Below are 19,493 nucleotides of genomic sequence, written 5' to 3' on the forward strand. Positions count from 1 at the left end.
TCAGCAGCAGGGACTGGGAGACTGCTCAAGATCAAGGCAAAAGATGAACAGAGCGATCCTTGATGAAAACCCGCTCAGGACCTCAGACTGGGGCGAAGGTTCAGCTTCCAACAGGACAACGACCCTAAGCACACAGCCAAGATAACGCAGACTGGCATCGGGACAAGTCTCTTAATGTCCTTGAGTGGCCCAGCCAGAGCCAGGACTCAAACATCTCTGGAGAGACTTGAAAACAGCTTTGCAATGACGCTGCCCATCCAACCTGAGAGCTTGAGAGGATCTGCAGAGAAGAATGGGTGAAACGCCCCAAATACAGGTCTGCCAAGCTTGTAGCATCATACCCAAGAAGACTTGAGCCTGTAATCTCTGCCAAAGGTGCTTCAAAGTACTGAAAAGGGTCTGAATACTTATGAAAATGTAATAGTGTTATATATTTAATAAATTTGCAAACATAAAAAAAAAAAAATCATTATGGGATATTGTGTGTAGATTCAATTGTTTTTTTTCCCCCCTCATCAATTTTAGAATAAGGCTGTAACATAAAATGTGGAAAAGTCAAGGGGTCTGAATATTTCCGAACGCACGAATATGAACTGTATTGGAACATTGAACTCCTTATGCATTAATGACTTTCCCTGCAATAACTTTTGACTTCCATATTGAGTATCACGATACCACAGCAAAAAAATGAAGATTTATTAGCCAAATCTTTGGGCAATATAATCATCAGGGGGACATCGGCTGCGCTGATATACAGAGTTGATCCGTGAGACATTTGACAGAAATGGCGACCCGCGGAACAATAGTGATTTTGTACGTTTGCCCACTGACAAAGAAAGGATCAGTCTATAATTTTAATGGTAGGTTTATTTGAACAGTGAGAGACAGAATAACAAAAAAAATTCAAAATAAAGAAAAACACATCAAAAATGTTAAATTAATTTGTATTTTAATGAGGGAAATAAATATTTGACCCCTTCTCAATCAGAAAGATTTCTGGCTCCCAGGTGTCTTTTATACAGGTAATGAGCTGAGATTAGGAGCACACTCTTAAAGGGAGTGCTCCTAACCGCAGCTTGTTACCTATAAAAAAAGACACCTGTCCACAGAAGCAATCAAGATTCCATACTCTCCACCATGGCCAAGACCAAAGAGCTCTCCAAGGATGTCAGGGACAAGATTGTAGACCTACACAAGGCTGGAATGGGCTACAAGACCAACGTAAAGCAGCTTGGTGAGAAGGTGACAACATTTGGTGTGATTATTTGCAAATGGAAGAAACACAAAAGAACTGTCAATATTGCTCAGCCTGGGGCTCCATGCAAGATCTCATCTCATGGAGTTGCAATGATCATGAGAACGGTGAGGAATCAGCCCAGAACTACACGTTAGGATCTTGTCAATGATCTCAAGGCAGCTGGGACCATAGTTACCAAGAAAACAATTGGTAACACACTACGCCGGGAAGGACTGAAATACTGCAGCGCCCGCAAGGTCCCCCTGCTCAAGAATACATATACATGCCCGTCTAAAGTTTGCCAATGAACATCTGAATGATTCAGAGGACAACTGGTGAAAATGTTGTGGTCAGATGAGACCAAAATGGAGCTCTTTGGCATCAACTCAACTCGCCGTGTTTGGAGGAGGAGGAATGCTGCCTATGACCACAAGAACACCATCCCCACCGTCAAACATGGAGGTGGAAACATTATGCTTTGGGGGTGTTTCTGCTAACGGGACAGGACAACTTCACCGCATCAAAGGGACGATGGACGGGGCCATGTACCGACGAATCTTGGGTGAGAACCTCCTTCCCTCAGCCAGGGCATTGAAAATGGGTCGTGGATGGGTATTCCAGCATGACAATGACCCAAAACACACGGCCAAGGCAACAAAGGAGTGGCTCAAGAAGAAGCACATTAAGGTCCTGGAGTGGCCTAGCCAGTCTCCAGACCTTAATCCCATAGAAAATCTGTGGAGGGAGCTGAAGGTTCGAGTTGCCAAACGTCAGCCTCGAAACCTTAATGACTTGGAGAAGATCTGCAAAGAGGAGTGGGACAAAATCCCTCCTGAGATGTGTGCAAACCTGGTGGCCAACTACAAGAAACGTCTGACCTCTGTGATTGCCAACAAGTACTAAGTCATGCTTTGCAGAGGGGTCAAATACTAATTTCCCTCATTAAAATGCAAATCATTAAGATTTTTGACACGCGTTTTTCTGGATTTTGTTGTTGTTATTCTGTCCATCACTATTCAACTAAACCTACTATTAAAATTATAGACTGATCATTTCTTTGTAAGTGGGCAAACGTACAAAATCAGCAGGGGATCAAATACTTTTTTCCCCCCACTGTACAAAAAATAATATTAAAATTGAGGTTGTCGTCACTGGCTTACCACACACAAAAGAAATACCCAATAATGTCAAAGTGGAATTATGTTGTTTTCTACATTTTTTACAAATTTATACAAAATTAAAAGCTGAAATGTCTTCAGTCAATAAGTATTCAACCATTTTGTTATGCAAACCTAAATAAGTTCAGGAGTAAAATTGTGCTTAACAAGTCACATAAGTTTCAATAATAGTGTTTTAACATGACTTTTGATTGACTCATATTTCTGTACCCCACACACACAATTATCTGTAAGGTCCCTCAGTCGAGCAGTGAATTTCAAACACAGATTCAGCCACAAAGACCAGAGAGGTTTCCCAATGCCTCGCAACGAAGGGCACCTGTTGGTAGATGGGTTAAAAAAAAAAAAAATTAAAAAAGAGCATGGTGAAGTTACTAATTACACTTCAGATGGTGGGTGGCATAATCTGTCAGATTCTCTGTAATAATGGTATGAGAATAATAATGCATTTTTAAAATCATGCAGGGCATGACTTTTTTTTAAATCTCACGGAATGTATTGTAGGCTGAATGATAGAACAGCTATTTTAACATGTTAAAATGTTACGGGATTCATTTTCATTGTTTTTGACGGGTAGGCCAATCGGCTAGGACTACATTACGATCAAATAGTTTTAAGTGTCCAAGTAGGCTACTGTGGCTAACTTAAAAAGAGGGTACAGCCTCTGTTCACAGTAAACGTGCGCTTAAAGAATTGCACCGAATTTTCACAACATTCAAGCTTGCGCTCAGCAGACCAGAAATTACCTCTAAAACAATTTGAGGGAACATTGGTTATAGGTATGACTGTCATCGGCAAGGACTAGGGAATTTTTTTTTTGTGGGGGGGATAAAAAGCACAAAGCACAGGCAAAATCCTTGAGGAAAACCTTGTTTCGTCTGCTTTCCAACAGACACTGGGAGACAAATGAACCTTTCAGCAGGACAATAACCTAAAACACAAGGCCAAATGTACACTGGAGTTGGTTACCAAGACGACACTGAAATGTTACCGAGTGGCCAAGTCACAGATTTGACTTAAATTGAGCTTGAAAATCTATGGCCAGACTTGAAAATGGCTGTCTAGCAATGATCAACAACCAACTTGACAGAGCTTGAGGAATTTTTAAAAGAATAATGTACAAATATTGTACAATCCAAGTGTGCAAAGCTCTTAAAGACTTAGCCAGAAAGACTCACAGCTGTAATCGCTGGCAACGGTGATTCGAAAACGTATCGACTCAGGGGGAGTTGAACACTTATCTAATAAAATATATATTTTTAACTTTCATATTTTTTTATACATTTACAAATGTTGGAATGTTTCTTCCACTTTGACAGGGTATTTTGAGTAAAAAAAAAAAAAGACAATTAAATCCATTTTAATCCCACTTTTGTAACAAAATGTGGAAAAATTCAAGGGGTGTGGGTACTTTCGGAAGGCACAGTACCTTTCGTATCCTTGGCTAACATTCGCTCGAGCTCACATCCAGGGGGGAAAAAAAGTACTAGAATAGCAAATATACATCCCTACTCACGATTGGTGCGTTTTGCAGAACCCTCCGGATCCTCAGCCGACTCCGTGGCCCATGATTGCCCTGTAACAGGAGACCGGGAGTAGTTAGTCATGCACTGTCAGCTGTTATACTAACACTGATCTGGGTTGCGCAAAGAAGGCTTTAACCTAACAGAACCAGTCACAGTGAAAAGAGAAAAGGGGGAACTTTCTTTATCTGAACAAAGTGCTGATGTATGGTTTGTTTGGTGAAGAGGAGTGATGACATATGAATGTCCTTAAACTGCCAAGATAAAACGGTTACCACAAGATCCCTTCCCTTCCTGTCGAAACACAGATGGGGTGCTAGGAGTCGTGTACTCAGAAGCTGAGAGCCACAGACCCAGGGAGCTTCAAACTGATAACTGTGCAGATGGAGGCGAGAGAGAGAGAGTGGGCTAAGAAAATGAGCCATTGTCAGCATACATACACCACCACCACCACTCAATTCTGAGGGCATAACACCACACAAACAAACATAGCCATCTGATATTGCTACACAAACAAAAACAGAGGAAAATCATGTTACTCACTGGCAAAGCGACATGAAAACAGCCACAAACCATTATTATTAAAGTGCAGATATGCACACCAATTGCCACAAATTGTCTCAACAGACTGCCTCAAAGTGTAACATACTCTCACAAGTAAACAGGGCAAACAAGGCCATCATCTCAGAGCATTAAAGGCTGAGATGAGTGGAGCCAGAGGACTCCCAGCTGACTAAGGGTGAAGTGCTGTTCATCAGGACAGGAGAAAGCCTCCATTGTCTTTTAGACCAGGGGGATCAGGTCCCGCTTTTCCATATAATCAATAGGCTATGCATTATGATCTTCAGGCCCAAACTAATCTGAGATCAGCACTCCTACTGTGAGATGCTTGATATAGATGGCCCCGGGGCTTCATCCTCATCCAAACATCTCATGGAACACAGCAGAAGTCATTAGAGAGGGTGCAGAATCCAGAAGACCTTGAAGGGCACTTCACCCTACTCCGACACACTGCACTCGTCCCCTTCCTCACTTCTACACGGCACTTCTATCAATCCTCTCCTCTGCAAAACACCTCAGTCCTTTACTCACCTTTTATCTCCTGTCCTCTCCTTCACATCTCACTCCACTGCTCTCCTGTACCCGTCTGGCTGGCATATGGGGACGGACGGTATGCGTCTGCCTTGCATTAGCTCCAGACTACCGGCAGGCAGGCAAGATAAAACCTTTCCCTGATCCCCTCCGTCTGGAGACACAGAGCAGCCCAACCAGAGGAGGATAGTTGAGTAGGGGAGGATGTGGGAAGGGAAGTACAGGGGAGAGTGGGGATGTTGGCATCAGAACCAATGACACAGCATTACGGAGTGCGTCTGGCATGGAAACCAACCAATGTCTGAGATTAACAACCTCTGTCCATCTGAACGAACAACCAAGCAACTCGCAGCACCACTCCGCTCATTATGCCTCCAGCTGTAACAGCAACATGACAGGGGAACAGATAGCTGGCATAACCTCAAAAGGTGAACCAGCGTGACATCTAGGGCTGGCACAATTACTGTATAACCGATGGTTATGGATGAAGACTGTCATGAAAAGTGAAATAACCGTAATTTTTTTTTAAAAAAACACGTTTACTTCCCGCTTTGCTCCTATGGGTACACTCGCAATGTCCGCCAGTCCACACATTACGCCATCATTAACTTAAATGGAGAAGCCAATTATATTTCTATGGCAGCACATGCGTCAGAAGTGGAGGAGAAAATGTTCGTCAAATATTGCTTTCAACAGTTAAGGTGACCGCGGTCATTTGGCTAGCCAATTATGGTCAGCAAAAGTGTCATGACCATTACAGTGAGGTCGTGCCTCAAAGACAGAAGTGCTCAGTCGGTCTGGAGCTGAATGAACAGGCTGCATCATAGCTGTCCATCCTAAAGGTGCAGATTGCAAAGGAAATTTCATTTTTTCCTCAGTGGATAGAAAGAGTTAATCCGCTAGCACAGCACAGAGACCTATAGCAATATCTCCTCAAAAGTACTCTGGCATCTCAGACTAGGAGTAGAGAGAGACAGAATAGGAGTAGAGTGACAGACATAGGACTGGGGCAGAGCAGAGACCAACAGTAAGCTGCCATCAGTCTCTAATTAAGAAGGCTGACTAATGAAAAAGGGATACTGCCAGCCAGACAGGCCAGGGAACAGTTTATAATCCCATCAGCCCTGGAAGTCTGTCTGGGGTTGGAGGGCAAGAGCACAGGTAATCTCATTCCCAGACACACACCCCCCAAAATGCACAGAGACTGGTGGACTAACGTGGAAAACTTGACCTTAGTTAGCCAATACAGAAAGACCGGGAGAAACTCCTGGCACATAGACATTGGATTGATTGTGAGGTCCGCAAAAATGTATTGACAAATCATTTACTCAACTGATGCATGAATTTTTTTTATTTATATATTTATATATATATATATATATCTATCATGGATCGCAGGTCTCTGTGCTGGCATCCATACGGTCAGAGCCAACCCTAGCATTTAGGAAAATGTTTTTTGTTTTTTTGGGGGGGGGGGGGGGGGGGCAAGACTAGAATGGGCAAATTTGCTCTATAAACAACAGTTGTGACATAACAATCAAAAGAGTTTAACCCCATTGAACTTGTTTTTTTTAATTTGGTACATGGGAATTTAACCGTAATTTAAAAAAAATATTTTAATTATGAGCACTAATAGTGCAGGTACACTGCCAGGGACCTCACAATACCATCACGTTACTTACAAGCTGATACCATATGTACTGCGATTTGATAGTGATTTATTGCGATTTGATGTTTCAAACATATTGCTCACCATAAGTCTGATGCAGAGGGACGAGAGCCATGAGAAAACGAGTTTTGATCAGTCATGCAAATAAAAAGTCTAATTGGCTCCCAATATAAAAAGCTGGAGAACAAGCTATGAAGATAATACAAAAGTTTTGGTGCAGGTACAGCCAATAGGCAAAACAATTATATTGCGATATTGACAAAAGGGATACGATATATATAGTCAGTAATAATATCCCGATATTGAACTATTGATTCCCCCCCCCCCCATATTGCTAGTGACGAAACCATATTGCTAGTGACGAAAGATCATCAGCGTACCGGAAACAAAGTTCCTCATTAGTCACCGCATCCCTAAGTCTCGACCGCTACCATTTATGTTACGTGCATCTGTCCACAATAAATTTGCAAGCTATCAATATGTTTGAGGGTGACAGTCAGTGGCTTGATTATTCCTTTCTTCCTCTTTCTAGCCTACATATCACATATGGAGACAAACTGGACCTTTGTGTTGGCATTGTAAAGCAGATGGACCTAATTTGGACAGAACAGGAGACTCATGCAGATGAAATGTGTTGGCATACTGCATTTGCCAGGCCTTCCTTTCACACCGCCTGATATAGTGGTCCCGGATGGCAGGGAGCTCAGCCCCAGTGATGTAATGGGCTGTCCGGACCACCCTCTTTAGAACCATGCGATCAAAGGAGGTGCAGTTGCCAAACCAAGCAATGATGCAGCCAGTTAAGATGCTCTCAATGGTGCAGCTGTCGTCCGCTAACTTGGTGTTGGAGTTGTGCGTAGCCACAGTCATGGGTGAACAGGGAGTACGGGAGGGGATTAAGAACACAGCCCTGTGGGGCCCCCGTGTTGAGGGTCAGCGTCCCTGTGCTGATGTTACCTACCCTCACCACCTGGGGTCGGAACGTAAGGAAGTCTATGATCCAGTTTCAGGCGGAGGTGTTCAGTCGCAGGGTCCTAAGTTTAGTGATGAGCTTGAGGGGGGACTATGGTGTTGAATGCTGGTCTATAGTCAATTAACAGCAATCTCACATAGATATTCCTCTTATCTAGGTGGATGAGGGCAGTGTGGAGTGCAATTGAGATTGCGTCGTCTATGGATCTGTTGGGGCAGTATAAAAATTGGAGTGGGTCTAGGGTGTCTGGGATGATGGATGTGTGCCATAAGCAGCCTTTCAAAGCACTTCATGCTTCCAGTTGAGTGCTACAGGGCAGCAGTCATTGTGGCATGTAGCCTTAGAGTTCTTGGGAACAGGACTGATTGGTGGTCAGCTTGGGACATATGGGGATTACAGACCGGATAAGGAGAAGTTGAAAATTACAGTGAACATGCCTGTTGTCCAGCAGATGCTCTAGGAACACGCCCTGGAATACCGTCTGGCCCCGCGAACCTTGCGATTGTTGACCTGATTAAAAAAAGCTTACGTCGGCCAAGGAGAGCGAGATCAGCCAGTCCTCTGTCAGTGGGAGCCCTCACGCACGGCGATGTTTTTGTTGAGGTGTGCATAAAATGCATTGAGTTAGTCTGGTAGAGGCATTGTTGCGCAGATCACGGCTGGGTCTTCCTTTGTAATCCGTAATGGCCCTGCCACATGCGGCAGGGCCTGTGCAATAGGATTCCACCTTGTTCTAGGGCCCTATGATTTCCACGATGTAGAAAATGCAGACTGAATCACAGAATTTGGTCATAAAAATGGAATATGCAGCATTTTCCATAATTGGCTGAAATCGATTTTTAAAATATATGCTTAATTGTAGTAACCTAGTAGGCCTAAAGAAATAATTATGTTTTCGATTGGGGTGTTTTGAGAGGGGGGGGACCCTTACGTCACCTAACAACTTGGCATATATATATTACATTACATTTAAGTCATTTAGCAGACGCTCTTATCCAGAGCGACTTACAAAATGGTGCATTCACCTTATGATATCCAGTGGAACAACCACTTTACAATAGTGCATCTAAATCTTTTAAGGGGGGGGGGGGGGTTAGAAGGATTACTTTATCCTATCCTAGGTATTCCTTAAAGAGGTGGGGTTTCAGGTGTCTCCGGAAGGTGGTGATTGACTCCGCTGTCCTGGCATTGTGAGGGAGCTTGTTCCACCATTGGGGTGCCAGAGCAGCGAACAGTTTTGACTGGGCTGAGCGGGAACTGTGCTTCCTCAGAGGTAGGGGGGCCAGCAGGCCAGTGGTGGATGAACGCAGTGCCCTTGTTTGGGTGTAGGGCCTGATCAGAGCCTGAAGGTATGGAGGTGCCGTTCCCTTCACAGCTCCGTAGGCAATCACCATGGTCTTGTAGCGGATGCGAGCTTCAACTGGAAGCCAGTGGAGAGAGCGGAGGAGCGGGGTGACGTGAGAGAACTTGGGAAGGTTGAACACCAGACGGGCTGCGGCATTCTGGATGAGTTGTAGGGGTTTAATGGCACAGGCAGGGAGCCCAGCCAACAGCGAGTTGCAGTAATCCAGACGGGAGATGACAAGTGCCTGGAATAGGACCTGCGCCGCTTCCTGTGTGAGGCAGGGTCGTACTCTGCGAATGTTGTAGAGCATGAACCTACAGGATCGGGTCACCGCCTTGATGTTAGTGGAGAACGACAGGGTGTTGTCCAGGATCACGCCAAGGTTCTTAGCACTCTGGGAGGAGGACACAAGGGAGTTGTCAACCGTGATGGCGAGATCATGGAACGGGCAGTCCTTCCCCGGGAGGAAGAGCAGCTCCGTCTTGCCGAGGTTCAGCTTGAGCTGGTGATCCGTCATCCACACTGATATGTCTGACAGACATGCAGAGATGCGATTCGCCGCCTGGTTATCAGAAGGGGGAAAGGAGAAGATTAATTCTGTGTCGTCTGCATAGCAATGATAGGAGAGACCATGTGAGGATATGACAGAGCCAAGTGACTTGGTGTATAGCGAGAATAGGAGAGGGCCTAGAACAGAGCCCTGGGGGACACCAGTGGTGAGAGCGCATGGTGCGGAGACAGATTCTCGCCACGCCACCTGGTAGGAGCGACCTGTCAGGTAGGACGCAATCCAAGCCTGGGCCGCGCCGGAGATGCCCAACTTGGAGAGGGTGGAGAGGAGGATCTGATGGTTCACAGTATCAAAGGCAGCAGATAGGTCTAGAAGGATGAGAGCAGAGGAGAGAGAGTTAGCTTTAGCAGTGCGGAGAGCCTCCGTGACACAGAGAAGAGCAGTCTCAGTTGAATGCCCAGTCTTGAAACCTGACTGATTAGGATCAAGAAGGTCATTCTGAGAGAGATAGCAGGAGAGCTGGCCAAGGACGGCACGTTCAAGAGTTTTGGAGAGAAAAGAAAGAAGGGATACTGGTCTGTAGTTGTTGACATCGGAGGGATCGAGTGTAGGTTTTCAGAAGGGGTGCAACTCTCGCTCTCTTGAAGACGGAAGGGACGTAGCCAGCGATCAAGGATGAGTTGATGAGCGAGGTGAGAAGGTCTCCGGAAATGGTCTGGAGAAGAGAGGAGGGGATAGGGTCAAGTGGGCAGGTTGTTGGGCGGCCGGCCGTCACAAGACGCGAGATTTCATCTGGAGAGAGAGGGGAGAAAGAGGTCAAAGCACAGGGTAGGGCAGTGTGAGCAGGACCAGCGGTGTCGTTTGACTTAGCAAACGAGGATCGGATATCGTCAACCTTCTTTTCAAAATGGTTGACGAAGTCATCCGCAGAGAGGGAGGAGGGGGGGGGGGGGGGGAGGAGGATTCAGGAGGGAGGAGAAGGTAGCAAAGAGCTTCCTAGGGTTAGAGGCAGATGCTTGGAATTTAGAGTGGTAGAAAGTGGCTTTAGCAGCAGAGACAGAAGAGGAGAATGTAGAGAGGAGTGAGTGAAAGGATGCCAGGTCCGCAGGGAGGCGAGTTTTCCTCCATTTCCGCTCGGCTGCCCGGAGCCTTGTTCTGTGAGCTCGTAGTGAGTCGTCGAGCCACGGAGTAGGAGGGGAGGACCGAGCCGGCCTGGAGGATAGGGGACAGAGAAAATCAAAGGATGCAGAAAGGGAGGAGAGGAGGGTTGAGGAGGCAGAATCAGGAGATAGGTTGGAGAAGGTTTGAGCAGAGGGAAGAGATGATAGGATGGAAGAGGAGAGAGTAGCGGGAGAGAGAGAGCGAAGGTTGGGACGGCGCAATACCATCCGAGTAGGGGCAGAGTGAGAAGTGTTGGATGAGAGCAAGAGGGAAAAGGATACAAGGTAGTGGTCGGAGATTTGGAGGGGAGTTGCAATGAGATTAGTGGAAGAACAGCATCTAGTAAAGATGAGGTCAAGCGTATTGCCTGCCTTGTGAGTAGGGGGGGAAGGTGAGAGGGTGAGGGCAAAAGAGGAGAGGAGTGGAAAGAAGGAGGCAGAGAGGAATGAGTCAAAGGTAGACGTGGGGAGGTTAAAGTCACCCAGAACTGTGAGAGGTGAGCCATCCTCAGGAAAGGAACTTATCAAGGCGTCAAGCTCATTGATGAACTCTCCAAGGGAACCTGGAGGGCGATAAATGATAAAGATGTTAAGCTTGAAAGGGCTGGTAACTGTGACAGCATGGAATTCAAATGAGGAGATAGACAGATGGGTCAGGGGAGAAAGAGAGAATGTCCACTTGGGAGAGATGAGGATTCCAGTGCCACCACCCCGCTGGCTCGATGCTCTAGGGGTATGCGAGAACACGTGGGCAGACGAAGAGAGAGCAGTAGGAGTAGCAGTGTTATCTGTGGTAATCCATGTTTCCGTCAGCGCCAGGAAGTCTAGGGACTGGAGGGTAGCATAGGCTGAGATGAACTCAGCCTTGTTGGCTGCAGACCGGCAGTTCCAGAGGCTGCCGGAGACCTGGAACTCCACGTGGGTCGTGCGCGCTGGGACCACCAGGTTAGAGTGGCAGCGGCCACGCGGTGTGAAGCGTTTGTATGGCCTGTGCAGAGAGGAGAGAACAGGGATAGACAGACACATAGTTGACAAGCTACAGAAGTGTTGTTTCTTGTATTATTGTCTCCTGTGTCTTTAGAGAACTGTTTCACTTTGATATCCTTTTTTTTCTGTCCTGATTTTCTCTTCTTCTGTTAACTAGATATTCTTTGTTGTTCTTCGTTAGCTAGCTAGCTTCTTCCAAAAGAGTCCCTAGCAACTGCTTAGCAACTGGTAAACAATTCAGCTTGCTAAGATAACTATTTTTCATAAAATTGTAGTTATCTTCTTTGTTTGTTTGTTTGGCATATACTTTGAGTAACATGTCAACCAAGTCGTCAAAAAAAACTAAAGTACAAATTCAACCCTAAATTCAGAGCAATAGCCAAAAGGACTATTATGAGTCAGGCGATAAGCTGTTTTGCAAATTCTGTCAACTTACTATTGATTAGACCCGTAAAAATGTGTGATTACCACTTAGTCTAAATCCCATGTGAAAAACAAGGAAAGCACCGTGTTAGCCAGAGCATGCCTCTTCAAACAACCATTACTAGTGCAAGCGCATCAGCAGATTCAAGACGAGAATTTATTCAGGACTTTGTGGCTGTGTGCGCCGAGTCTGACATCCCCTTAGAAAAGCTAAGAAAGCTATGGCCGTTTCCAGTGAAGCATTGCCCGAAAATGAGAGCAGCCTCTGTCAATCTCACCTGCCCCGTGTGTTCGACCAACATATGACTGCCGTTCTACAGAAGATCCGTTGGAAGAGGGTTGCGGTGGTTGTTGACGAGACAGATGCAAGGGACTGCAGCATTCCAATCATTGGTGAGTTAAGCCTATTAATATACCGTTGCAATCGGCTACATTTAAATTCCGCAGTGTGACTTGTCCGCATGCAAATTGTGATATTCCAAACAATGAGCTATCGTGGTGAAATATAGCGATGCATAATGTCAGTAGCTGTCTGCCTCTAGCTAACTATCTCTGTATCTATATTGTTTACACTTATCACAATATTATTTTTTATTTATTTTAAAACATAATTAAAACATTTCCTCAACTTTCATTGCAGGTATTGAAAACCAGTACTTTCTGGTGGATGTCATTTTCACAGACAGATGCAACTACTCAACAATTTCCCAAGTTATACTAGCCTCCCTCCACAACAACAAACTGAACGGTGCCTGGGCAGTGGTCACAGATAATGCCTCCTACTGCTTGAATGCATACAAGGAGGTTCTGAAAGGAGTGATACAGTGTCCGTGTAACCCGTCTCTGCCATGTCATCAATCTGGTGGGTGAGACCTGGCAATACTACAAATACTTCTCTGAAGTTGCATCACTTGTAACATGGATGAGATCTGTCTTCTTCAAGAAAGAGAAGATGGGGGAGCTTCCTCATTATGAAGGAGTTCGTGCAGGCCAAGGCACCTCCTGAAGCAGTGAGCTCAAAGCTGTCATCAGTTTGGAGCAGCCCTCCGAGATTGTTAGCCTGACAGTGATGGCCTGCACCTTCTGTTTCCAGCTGGCTGAGGATGTTTGACTGCTTGGGATGGTGGCTTTTCTGCCAACAAAAACTCTGTACAGATGAACATGCTCTGCATTGTACTTTACTGCCTCAAACCAGCTATTCCATCAATAGCTGGTTTGAGGCAGTGAAGTACAATGATGATAACAATCTTGGAGGGCTGCTCCAAACTGATGACAGCTCTGTCAATCCTGAAAGGAACCCACCGTCCCACAGCAATGTCTGCATACAATGTCATGGAAGATCTGTGCTCTTACCTAATGAATGGAACAGCAAAAACATGCGGGTATAGTGCCAAGACAGATGAGCTATTGAGAAAGATGGCGATTGGAGAGAGAAGGGAGGTGCTTGACCATCTCCATGATGCATTCCACTTGGACTTCAAAATTGTCAAAGCACTGGGACACATCCAGCCAGAGGTCTACAGGCTGGCTAGGGTGTTCAACCCTAGGCAGGCTCCAGCCATGGAAAATCAGATTGAAGCCCACACACACACAAACTGAACCCCATCAACAGAGCTCAGTGACCACACACACAAACTGAACCCCATCAACAGAGCTCAGTGAAGAATGGATTGCCTACCAGCACTGTGTGTCCAGGAAGCCCTCACCTGCTTTGGAGCTTGCTGATTACTGGAGGGGCCTGAGTGCGAGATTCCCAAGAGTTGCAGAAGTGGCAGTGCCCTACATCTACTTCCCAGTCGACAGAGGAGTTTCAGCAAATACAAGACTCTACTCACAGCCAAGCGAGAGGTACTCACCGAGCTCAACACAAAGAAGCTGACAATCATGTACTTCAAATGGAGATGTCTGTGATAGATGGAAAACTTACAATGGACAGACATAGGAGCTCATAAGGTAGTTCCATAGGTTTTGCCTATTGCATGAATCTTTATTTTATTTATAAATGATACACTTGTGAAACACTTCATTTTACAAAAAAAAAAAACTATGAATGCAAAGTTGTTACACAAGTATAACTAGGTTTTTCCCAATTGCATTGTTGCCTATATTCTTGCATTACTTTTTCTTATAATGAAACACTCAGTAGAACTCTGTATTGAAGCACTTGCCTTGATTATAAAAAAAGAAAAGAAAAAAAGAAAATAGTGCAATGTGTTGCATCATTACAAATTTTACATTTCTTATTAAATTGTTGTTTTATTCATTCACATTAGACACTTTATGATAAAATTTGCTTAAATCAGAAAAAAGTTCAGAAAAATAAAAATAACTCTAAAAAAGGAATAATAAAAAAATGGATTTCATAGGGCCCCATTGTTCCTATATGGTTATTTTTCTTGTTAAATGGCTCTGCGGAGGTCGTAGCGGGACTTCTGTTCCTTTCCTCAGCCTTAGCCTCAGGTTTGGCTGCGATAGCCCTGCTGTGTGCGGTAGCCCTGTCCTTTCACTGAACACCAACCTCTGTTAATAAAGGGCTTTTGATTGGGAAAACAGCAAACGGTCACTGGGGGGGGACAACAACGTCTCTGAACCATTTCCTAACGAAGCCGGTGACGGAGGTGGTTAGCTCGTCGATGCTATCGGCGGAGTCTGGGACATGTTCCAGTCAGCATTAGCAAAGCAGTCCTGTAGCATAATTTCTGAGGACCATTTCGCAACTGAGCAAGTCACAAGTACTTCTTGTTTGAGCTTCTGCTTGTATACAGGAAGCAGGAGTATGGAGTCATGATCTGATTTGCCGAATGGGGGACGAGGGTGGGCCTTGTTACTCTACCCAGAATCAAGCATACAACAGTCTAGGACTTTATCGCCCTTAGTGGCGAGGGAGACGTGTAGATGGAAGTTGGGCATCACGTGTCTTAAAGACGCAGAATTAAAAATCGCTGGCAATAAGAAAAGCAGCTTGCGGGTGCAAGGTTTCCTGCTAGTTTATAGCCTCGTACAGTTCGTTATTTCTCTTGTCCTTAGTTTTCCCTCTGTTTCCCTGTCACCTAAGGACAGACAGAGCGAGAGGATGAGGTGTGTGTGTGTGTGTGTGTGTGTGTGTTTAGTCATTTAGGCTGGTTGACAAAGCCTGACTAAGGGCCAGTCAGTCAGGCAAGGGTTGTGTGATATTTGGTATTCATAGTGCGTGTGAGTAGCTTTCCAGTGCTACCATATAGGCCTAGGCTAGAACTAGGCTACACAGTAAAAGGAAGACTATGTGCTCAATACTCTTGTAGTGTTGCACGGTATACCAAAACTTTAGTACCTTTCCGATACTAGAACTTTCTGTACTTCTGTCAAATGTGTCACACGGCATCGACAGAGAGGATCAAGTCTAGCAGCGCAGCCGGTCTCCTTTATAGTGCGAGAGCACAGGGCCTGCTCCACTTCCTCACTGCCATCTCCAGTCTAGCCTGTCCTGAGGAACCACTGCACCCACTGGGAGTCTGGTTGCATCACAACTTACGCTGCACAGAAGTTAACACACTCGAATAATGCAACACAGCATGTAGAAATGTTGATTTATTTACTGTTCGCAAAACAATGTCCATTACAGGCTAGCACACTGCACAATACGATACTGGTAGCATTCAGCTTTGTAGGCCAACTTTCCTTGCTAGCTTACAGCTGAACCTAACATTAATTAACTACCCTAGTACTTTGTGGTATTCAAACCATAACACAAAATATTGCTGATTTCAAAGATTGTCACCAAAAAATGTATTCATTCAATTCCTCTCCCCGCCTCACATAGCTCCCCATCAATATCATCTTTGCTGGAGCTGACTGAATGAGGTCATGGGTCTTAAAGAGACAGCGCACACTTATAAAAAGACGTGGTTGCTTCTTCTACACAAATGTTTATCAGGACAATAAATAAATGGAAGACTGATTGTTTATCATCTGTAGCCCCATGAAATCAGCCAAAACAAGCTCAGTAACGCAATGAATGTGCACTCTCCTATTGAATAGGCAGTCACCTGTACTTGATTTACCTAGTTTATCAATAGACTACAGATTTACCATTCAAATAAATTACCTTTATGTAGTTAGTCAGTTTACCAAAGTCAAATGAATTGTATAATTGATTAATTAATGCATAGATCCAAAAATCAAACATTTCTATTATAAATGATATTGAACTCAAGAGAGCCGTCTGGATCCAGTTCTATTCTGTGACTTTGGCTAATACGCCTTTTTTTGCAGTTGTATCGTTTTGGAATCATAGTCAAAATTCTGCTATCATGACAACACTATCCCTGGTGTAAACAAGTAAAAAGCATGGTTGGAATTGGAACCCCCCCCCAAAAATTTTTTTTACATTTAAAAAAAAAAAACACTAAAAGTATGTGTCGGTATTTTTTTTTATATTTAGAAAGACACGCCCACATCTCTGTACAGCTGCTTGGGAAAACAACACATGGACAAACTGCACACATACCCTGTGATGCCGGGCTATCTACTGAGAATATTGCAAAATGTGCTTTCACCGAAAAGCTATTTTAAAAATCGGACATAGCGAGTGCATAGAGGAGTTCTGTATCTATAATTCTTAAAATAATTGTCATTATTTTTGTGAACGTTTATCGTGAGTAATTTAGTAAATTCACCGGCAGTGTTCGGTGGGAATGCTAGTCACATGCTAATGTAAAAAGCTGGTTTTGATATAAATACGAACTTGATTGAACAAAACATGCATGTATTGTATAACAATGTCCTAGGGTTGTCATCTGATGAAGATCAAAGGTTAGTGCTACATTTAGCTGTGGTTTGGGTTTATGTGACATTATATGCTAGCTTGAAAAATGGGTGTCTGATTATTTCTGGCTGGGTACTCTGCTGACATAATCTAATGTTTTTCTTTCGTTGTAAAGCCTTTTTGAAATCGGACAGTGTGGTTAGATTAACGAGAGTCTTGTCTTTAAAATGGTGTAAAATAGTCATATTTTTGAAAAATTGAAGTAATAGCATATCTAAGGATTTGAATAACGCGCCACAGGATTCAACTGGCTGTTGAGTAGGTGGGCGTCCCACCTAGCCCAGAGGTTAAGGAGTTCCACATATGCTGAGCACTTGTTGGCTGCTTTTTCCTTCACTCTGCTGTCCAACTCATCCCAAACCATCTCAATTGGGTTAAAGTCGAGTGATTGTGGAGGCCAAGCCTTCTGATGCAGCACTCCATCCCTCTCCTTGGTCAAATAGCCCTTACACAGCCTGAAGGTATGTTGGGTCATTGTCTTGTTGAAAAACAAATGATAGTCCCACCAAGCGCAAATCATATGGGATGGCGTATCACAGCAGAATGCTGTGGTAGCCATGCTGGTTAAGTGTGCCTTGAATTCTAAATATATCACCAACAGTGTCACCAGCAAAGAACCCTCACACCTCCTCCATGCTTCACAGTGGGAACCACACATGCGGATATCATCCGTTCACCTACTCTGCGTCTCAAAAAGACAAGATGGTTGGAATTTGGACTCAGCAGACCAAAGGACAGATTTCCACCGGTCTAATGTCTATTGCTCATGTTTCTTGGCTCAAGCAAGTCTTCTTATTGGCGTCCTGTAGAAGTGGTTTCTTTGCAGCAATTCGAACATGAAGGCCTGAATCACACAGCCTCCTCTGAACAGTTGATGTTGAGATGTTTCAGAGGTCAAGTAAGAGAGATTTATTTGGGATGCAATTTCTGAGGCTGATAACTCCAATGAGCGTATCCTCTGCAGCAGAGGTAACTCTGGTTCTTCCTTTCCTGTGGTGGTGATCAAGAGAGCCAGTTTCATCATTGCGCTTGATGGTTTTTGCAACTGCACAAAGTTCAAGACATTTTCCAGATTGACTGACCTTCATGTCTGAAAGTAATGGACTGTCGTTTCTCTTTTCTTATTTGAGCTGTTCTTGCCATTAGAGGTCGACCGATTATGATTTTTCAACGCCAATACCGATTATTGGAGGACCAAAAAAGCCGATACCGATTAAATCTGCCGTTTTTTTTTTTTTTTTGTAATAATGACAATTACAACAATACTGAATGAACACTTAATTTATCTTAATATAATACATCAATAAAATCAATTTAGCCGCAAATAAATAATGAAACATGTTCAATTTGGTTTAAATAATGCAAAAACAAAGTGTTGGAGAAGAAAGTAAAAGTGCTATATGTGCCATGTAAGAAAGCTAACGTTTAAGTGCCTTGCTCAGAACAGGAGAACATATGAAAGCTGGTGGTTCCTTTTAACATGAGTCTTCAATATTCCCAGGTAAGACGTTTTAGGTTGAGGTTATTATAGGACTATTTCTCTATACCATTTGTATTTCATATACCTTTGACTATTGGATGTTCTTATAGGCACTTTAGTATTGCCAGTGTAACAGTATAGCTTCCGTCCCTCTCCTCGCTCTTACCTGGGCTCAAACCAGGAACACATCAATAACAGCCACCCTCGAAGCAGCGTTACCCATGCAGAGCAAGGGGAAAAACTACTCCAAGTCTCAGAGCGAGTGACGTTTGAAACGCTATTAGCGCACACCCGCTAACTAGCTAGCCATTTCACATCGGTTACACCAGCCTAATCTTGGGAGTTGACAGGCTTGAAGTCATAAACAGCGCAATGCATTGCAAAGGGCTGCTGGCAAAATGAAGTAAAGTGCTGTTTGAATGAATGCTTACGAGCCTGCTGGTGCCTACCACCGCTCAGGCAGACTGCGCTATCAAATCATAGACGTAATTATAATATAAAACACACAAATACGAGCCTTAGGTCATTAATATGGTCGAATCCGGAAACTATAATCTCAAAAACAAAACATTTTTTTCTTTCAGTGAAATACGGAACCGGTCCGTATTTTATCTAACGGGTGGCATCCCTAAGTCTAAATATTCCTGTTACATTGCACAACCTTCAATGTTATGTCATAATTGCGTAAAATTCTGGCAAATTAGTTTGCAACGAGCCAGGCAATGAACGCAAGAGCAGTGACACAATTTCATGTTTGCAGGCAATAGTAACTAAATATGCAGGTTTAAAAATATATACTTGTGTATTGATTTTAAGAAAGGCATTGATGTTTATGATTAGGTACATTGGTGCAAATGCGCTTGCTAAATCACCGTTTGTCGAAGTAGGCTGTGATTCGATGAGAAATTAACAGACACCACATTGATTATATGCAACGCAGGACACGCTAGATAAACTAGTAATATCATCAACCATGTGTAGTTAACTAGTGATTATGTGAAGCTTGATTGATTTTTATAAGTTTAATGCTAGCTAGCAACTTACCTTGGCTTCTTGCTGCCCTCTTGTAACAGGTAGTCAGCCTGCCATGCAGGCTCCTCGTGGAGTGCAA

The 19,493-nt window shown here is 44.1% G+C and overlaps 1 protein-coding gene across 4 annotated transcripts in view; it reads right to left on the reverse strand.

The window, feature by feature from the left end:
* The window catches only part of wwp1 (WW domain containing E3 ubiquitin protein ligase 1), a 71,032-nt gene that overhangs the window by 39,625 nt on the left and 11,914 nt on the right, over positions 1–19,493 (reverse strand). For 3 of the 4 annotated variants that reach the window (XM_014157445.3, XM_082965649.1, XM_014157443.3), the window contains exon 2: positions 3,932–3,991. The gene's annotated coding sequence lies outside the window, so the exon portion shown is untranslated. Of the gene's footprint in view, positions 1–3,931; positions 3,992–5,030; positions 6,292–19,493 lie in introns of those variants that run through there. The other variant, XM_014157444.3, reaches the window with a different exon arrangement.

The sequence above is a fragment of the Salmo salar genome, chromosome 19, assembly GCF_965601325.2.
Source record: "Salmo salar chromosome 19, fSalSal1, whole genome shotgun sequence".
Classification (NCBI taxonomy): Eukaryota; Metazoa; Chordata; class Actinopteri; order Salmoniformes; family Salmonidae; genus Salmo; species Salmo salar.